Source organism: Hemitrygon akajei, chromosome 22 (genome assembly GCF_048418815.1).
Source record: "Hemitrygon akajei chromosome 22, sHemAka1.3, whole genome shotgun sequence".
Lineage (NCBI taxonomy): Eukaryota > Metazoa > Chordata > Chondrichthyes > Myliobatiformes > Dasyatidae > Hemitrygon > Hemitrygon akajei.
In genome coordinates, this window is record NC_133145.1 from 23,745,839 (window position 1) to 23,751,839 (window position 6,001).

Sequence of the window (6,001 nt, forward strand, 5' to 3'; positions counted from 1 at the left end):
TTAAAACAATACATGGAAAAACTCGAGACATTATGATGCAAAGACCATCATAATGTTATATTACCATTTAAAAGTAATTGAAATGATGCATATGAAACACTTTTCAATCAAGAATCAGGCATCAGAAATCAAACTGTGTCAGGATTTGCATGACCAATGCCAAACCTTAAAAGCCGCTTGTTAGGTGATTTAATCACTAAGGCATGATCAAAGCGAAACATGGGAAAAAAACTCCCAGAAACTAATGATATGAATGCAATACTGAGAAACAATTGTAATGATGTATAAAGTGATTTTCAATCAAGAATTGGACATATCTATATTGTACCATAAAATTTGGGGATGAAAATTAATCTGTTGATCACACTATGCCAAGACTTAAAAGAGCACCGAGGCTTTTTACCGCATTCTCTCTGAGCTGTAGTACCAGTGTTATCTCCAATGGCAGCTTGAACACGTGTTTTTGAGAGAGGCCTAAAATCAATTTTCTGGAGCAGAATAACTGCAAATTCAGTAAAACAACTTTTCTTTTGGCTGCTCCCACTTTCTCCACACTCAAGGGGTAGCCATGGGCACTTGCATAGGCCCAAGTTATGCCTGCTTCTTTGTTGGCTATGTAGAACAGCCATCCCTAGTTACACTCCCAAATTCTTCTTCCACTACAATGAGACTACATTGGTGCCGCTTGATGTACTCTTGCCGAGCTCATTGATTTTCTCAAATTTGCCTCCAACTTTCACTCTGCCCTTAAATTCATGGTCTATTTCTGATATTTCTATCCCCTTTCTTGATCGCTCTGCCTCCATCTCTGGAGACAAACTGTCAACCGACATCTTTTATAAACCCACTGATTCACGTGGTTATCTCAACAATAACTCTTCCCACCCCATCTTCTGTAAAAATGCTATTCCTTTTACTCAGTTTCTTCGCTTCTGCCGCATCTGTTCCCAGGTTGAGGCTTTGTATTCCAGGACATCAGAGAGGTTTCCCTCCCTCTACTATTGATGCTGCCCTCACCCGCACCTCCTCTAGCTCCCTTACATCCACGCTCACCCCATCTTCCCATCGTAATAGTGACAGATTCCCTCTTGTCCTTACCTATCACTCCATCAGTCTCTGCATCCAATACATTAACCTTCGCAACTTCTGCCATGTACACTGAACCCTTCCTTACACTTTCCACAGGGATCACTCCCTCCACGATTCCCTTGTCCATTCGTCCCTCCCCACCAATCTCCCTTCAGGCACTTATCTCTGCAAGTGGCTTAAATGCTCCACCTTCTCCCTCACCTCCATTCAGAGCCCCTGTAGGATTTATGTTTTAGCAAAGCCGTAACAACTCATTTATGATACTCCACACACCGAACACAAAAAGCACAGTAACAGAACTTCAGATAATATGTCATTACATCCGACCACCCTCTAAAAGTGAACCCCGACTCAATGTTGGTGGTTGTGAATTATGTACATTTCCACCAATTACATTACACTACACAGGCCCAAATTCACTAAAACTGGCATTGTGAGTCTGTCCGGAGCTTGGATCACCTGCCCAGCTCAGGTTTTAGTTCCATGGGTGGAGGAACAGCAGGTGCCTCTGGTTCATCCAGAGCTGTGTTGACACGGTTATGGCCAGATTTTGACGGCAGGGGCATGGTAGCAGAATCCTCCAAATCTTGGTGGGGTAGTTTAAGACAATCCACTGAAATACATTTGGGTGTACCCCTCTTATGTATGATAGAAATCTTTTCTCCTATTCGAAACGCTTAAGGAGATGCTGCTGTACATCGGGTGGATGAAAGCAAATGAAACCAGAACCCAAGAGTGCTTCATGCCATGTTGGAAGGTAGGAAACGGTGCAAAGAAATTGAATTTACTGAGGAGGGTGGAACGCTGTCGAGAGGCTAACCAGACAGTCAGGGTGTCAGGAATAAAATCACCTGCCACCCTGAATGGCTGCCCATAAACCAGATCAGCCATAGATGACTGCGGGTTCTCATTTGGAGCTTTGTTGAGCCCCAGCTGGACTCACGGAAGATGATCATGCCAACACTGAGCCATCAGGGAAACTCTCAGAGCAGCCTTTAAGGAGTGGTGAAACCGCTCGCATAGGTCATTGAACTGCAGGTGATACACTGTGGTGTGATGTAACCTAATCCTGAGGTTCTGGGCCATCACAGCTCGGAGATCTGATATGAATAGGGGTCTGCGGTCAGATGGGATGCCAAACCCAGGTGTCAATAAACATATCTGCGGCTGTCACCAGTGCTAGAGGGATGACCTCTGGCCACCTGCTGGTATGGTCCACAATGGTAAAGTATGTGAAACAGCAGGAGGGGGAAGAGGACCAACAAAGTCTGCAATGGCTTGTCAAACGCTCACTCCGGGACCTCAGAAGGTGTCAATGGTACCTGAACATCATGGTTAATTTTTGCTCACTGGCACTCCACACAGGCTGCAATCCAATCACGCACATCCTTTCCGAGACCATGCCACACAAACTTTTGAGCAACCAGCTTCTGTGAGGCCTTCCGGCCCAGATGCGAGAGGCCATGTATGGAGTCAAAAACAGTTCACCTCCAGTTTGTGAAGGAGGTCGATTGAGACATGGCACAGGAGGGAAACTCTAGCTTCCCTGAACTTAATGTCAGCCAACTGCAGGCCCATTACTGCTGTTCGGTAAGGCTGGACCCCGGCACCATAGCTTGGTTGGCTGCCATGTGGCATAGTTAAACCTCAACGGCTAGCTGTTAGAGGCAATCAACCATAGCGTTATTTTTCCCATTGATAGGTTGTATATCAGTTGTGAAATCTGATATGTAGGCCAGGTGGCATTGCTGTCACGCAGACCAGGGTCTGATATTTTGGCTAACAAGTGCACAAGGGGTTAGTGGTCAATGAACGTTAGAAGCAAATGAAAATAGCAGACAGCCAGAAAGAGACCAAGAAGCTCAAGGTCAGTCGTGCTGTACTTCCTTTTGGGAACAGAGCTTCCGGTTGAAGAAGGCAAAATGTTGCCACACACCTCTGACCAACTGTTCCTGCTTGACTCCCACAGCATAGTTTGAAGTATGTCACTTGTAGTGGCTGTAGGTGCGCTGGGGAGCAGGTGTGCCAGTAGGGTCACGTTGGAAAGAGCTTGGTCAAATGTCCTGGTCATGTCCACCGACCAGTCAAGCACATGATTAGGGGTATTGCCTTTAAGCACACTGTATAGGAGGAACTTAAGTTCAGAAGCTCCTGGAATGAGGCGGTAATAGAAACCTACCATATCTTATATCATATGGTTACTTAGTAGTGCGGGGAGGTGGGAAATCCATAATAGCAGCTACTTTTGATGGGAGGGGTTTTGCATTTTCTGTGGAGATGCGATGGCTGAGAAAGTCAATGGTTGACTACCCAAATTGGCATTTAGCAGGGTTAAAAGTATGCAGAGATGAGATACGTGTTCAGATTTACTGGTGACAAGTGCATTATCTAGGTAAACATGAAGAAAGTCGTAAGTATTTTAATACAGAGTCTATCAGCCATTGGAAAGTCTGTGCTGCATTTTTCAGCTCGAATAGCATTGGCAAAAACTCAGAGAGGCCAAACGGGGTTATCACAGTCATTTTGGGAATGTCCTCCAAGCACACAGGTACCTAAATGTAGCTCCTAACTAAGTTGACTTTGGAAAAGATTAACTTTCTGGCTAAGCATGCCAAAAAGTCCCAGATGTGTGGGACCGGATAACAATCGGGAGTGGTGACCTCATTAAAGTATTGGTAATTGCCACATGGGCGGCAAGCATCATTGGACTTATAAACCATATAGAGGGGCGAAGCCTAGGGGCTATTTGATTGGTGTACAATGCCAAGTCTTTCCAAGCTGGGAAACTCAGCCTTCGCAGTTGCCAGCTTTTCTGGGTCCGATCTATGCACGTAGGCATGGACTGGTGGGCTGGGCCAGTTGAGGAAATGTGTTGTTTTATTACTGTAGTGGAGAATGTGCGAGTGGTGAAGTTTGGGAATTCACCCAGCAATTAAGTAAACTCACATGTGGTGGCGCATGTGATAGACAGGGAGCAGGGGAATGACTCAAAATCCTTGACATCCACAAGTGGCAGTTCTTAAGATCGACTATCAGTTGTTGGGTACTGAGCAGAGGTCTAGCCACTTTAGCCAGAATGAAATCCTCCGCGTAACGTCAGCCATTGAAGCAGAGAGTCACCCGACGTGTTCCATTAGTCTGGATTCTGCTGCTGTTGGCAGCCTCCAGTGAGGTTTTAGTCACTCTTTGCCTTCTCATCAATAGGCGATGCTGGCTGCACACTCACTTGAGCACTGTGTCACACAGGAAGTGTCGCCCTGAAAGGGTGTCCATAATGAACAGTAGATGACCCTGGTAGCTGGAACCCATGGTGTTCACTGACTTCTGATGTGCTGGAACTGTTGAAGCTGCAAGGCCGTCGGAAATGCACTTCCTAGCATTTATACCAAACCGAGCGTGGTAAAAAGGCCCAGCATTGTCTGTTTTGTAGCCATGGGTGTCCTTATGTTGGGGACAATGCTGATCCAACTTATTGAGGTACAGAAGGGAGGAGGAATAATGCACCACTGCTTAGCTGGGCGTGGACTATCAGCTATTATAGCAAACTCCCTATAATCTTTCATGGGTGCATTAGCAAGCGCTATGTGAACTTGATCAGGCATTTGCTGCATGAAGAGTATGGCGATTACCCAGGAGAGACAGCATGTGGCCCATCAGTTCCAATAGCTTAGCATTGCTGAGGCTGAGCAAGGAGAACAACTGTCTGGTGTGCTCAGACTCCGATTGTCCAAAAGTCTGTAGAAGGTGAGTTTTCAGTATCTATCGTGTTCAGGCAGTTGAGTCAGCGCTCTTGCAGCTGTGAAGTTGCTGAGCAAAGCAACCACATAGAAAACTTTGATGTTGGCAGTGATTTCTTGCAATGCAAATTGGGCCTCGGCTTATACAAACCAAGCAACAGCATTTTGCTCCCAGAGCTCTGGCTGTTTCAAAGTGACTACATTGGTTGACATGTTTAATAACTCAGGAATTGTCCTAGACATTGTGGTCATGAATATAGGTTTTTGCAAATAAAAACCATAACAACTCATTTATTGTACTCCAAACACTGAACAGAAAAGCATGGTAATAGAATTTCACATAATACGGCATCACATCAGACCAGCCTCTTAAATTCTTTTCTTTTTACAATATTTTTATTCAGAAGAAAAAAAAGATTTACAGAGTGCAACACATAGATACATCTCAACATAACTTGTGTACATTCATATATTGTAATAAAATTGATCAAAATGTTATAGCATAACACATAAAGGTATACCACTCAGTAATCAAAAATTTAAAGATAGGTCATACATCATAAAAGAAATTTTTTATATATAAAAAAAATCAACCCCCTACCAACTACCAAAGAAAAAAGCTGATGGATGACAATGGATAATTAGAAAAAAAACCATATTCACTTAAGAAGAGAAGATAAAAATATACATAAAAGTCTGTGCACTGTTAAACTTTATAAATTGGAAAAGTAATTTAGGAAATGTCCCCAAATATCATAAAAAGATTGTTTCGAATTTAAGACTGAGCAGCAGATCTTTTCTAAATTTAAATACGACATAATATCACATAGCCATTGAAGATGTGTAGGAGGGGTAGACTCCTTCCATTTAAGCAAGATTGCTCTTCTTGCTAAAAGAGAGGTAAAAACTAAAACCTGTAGGTTAAGAGTATTTAAAGTTATATCTTCATTTGCAATAATACCAAACAAGGCAGTAAGGGGATTTGGGTCAAATTGGACCCTAAAAAGTTGAGAGAAGGTATGAAATACTTCCCACCAAAACTTTTCAATTGTAGGGCAAAACCAAAACATATGAATTAAAGAGGCATCAGCAGAGTTGCATTTATTACAAAGTGGAGAAACATTCGGGTAAAAACTGGAGAGCTTCTGTTTAGAAATGTAAGCTCTATGAACCAC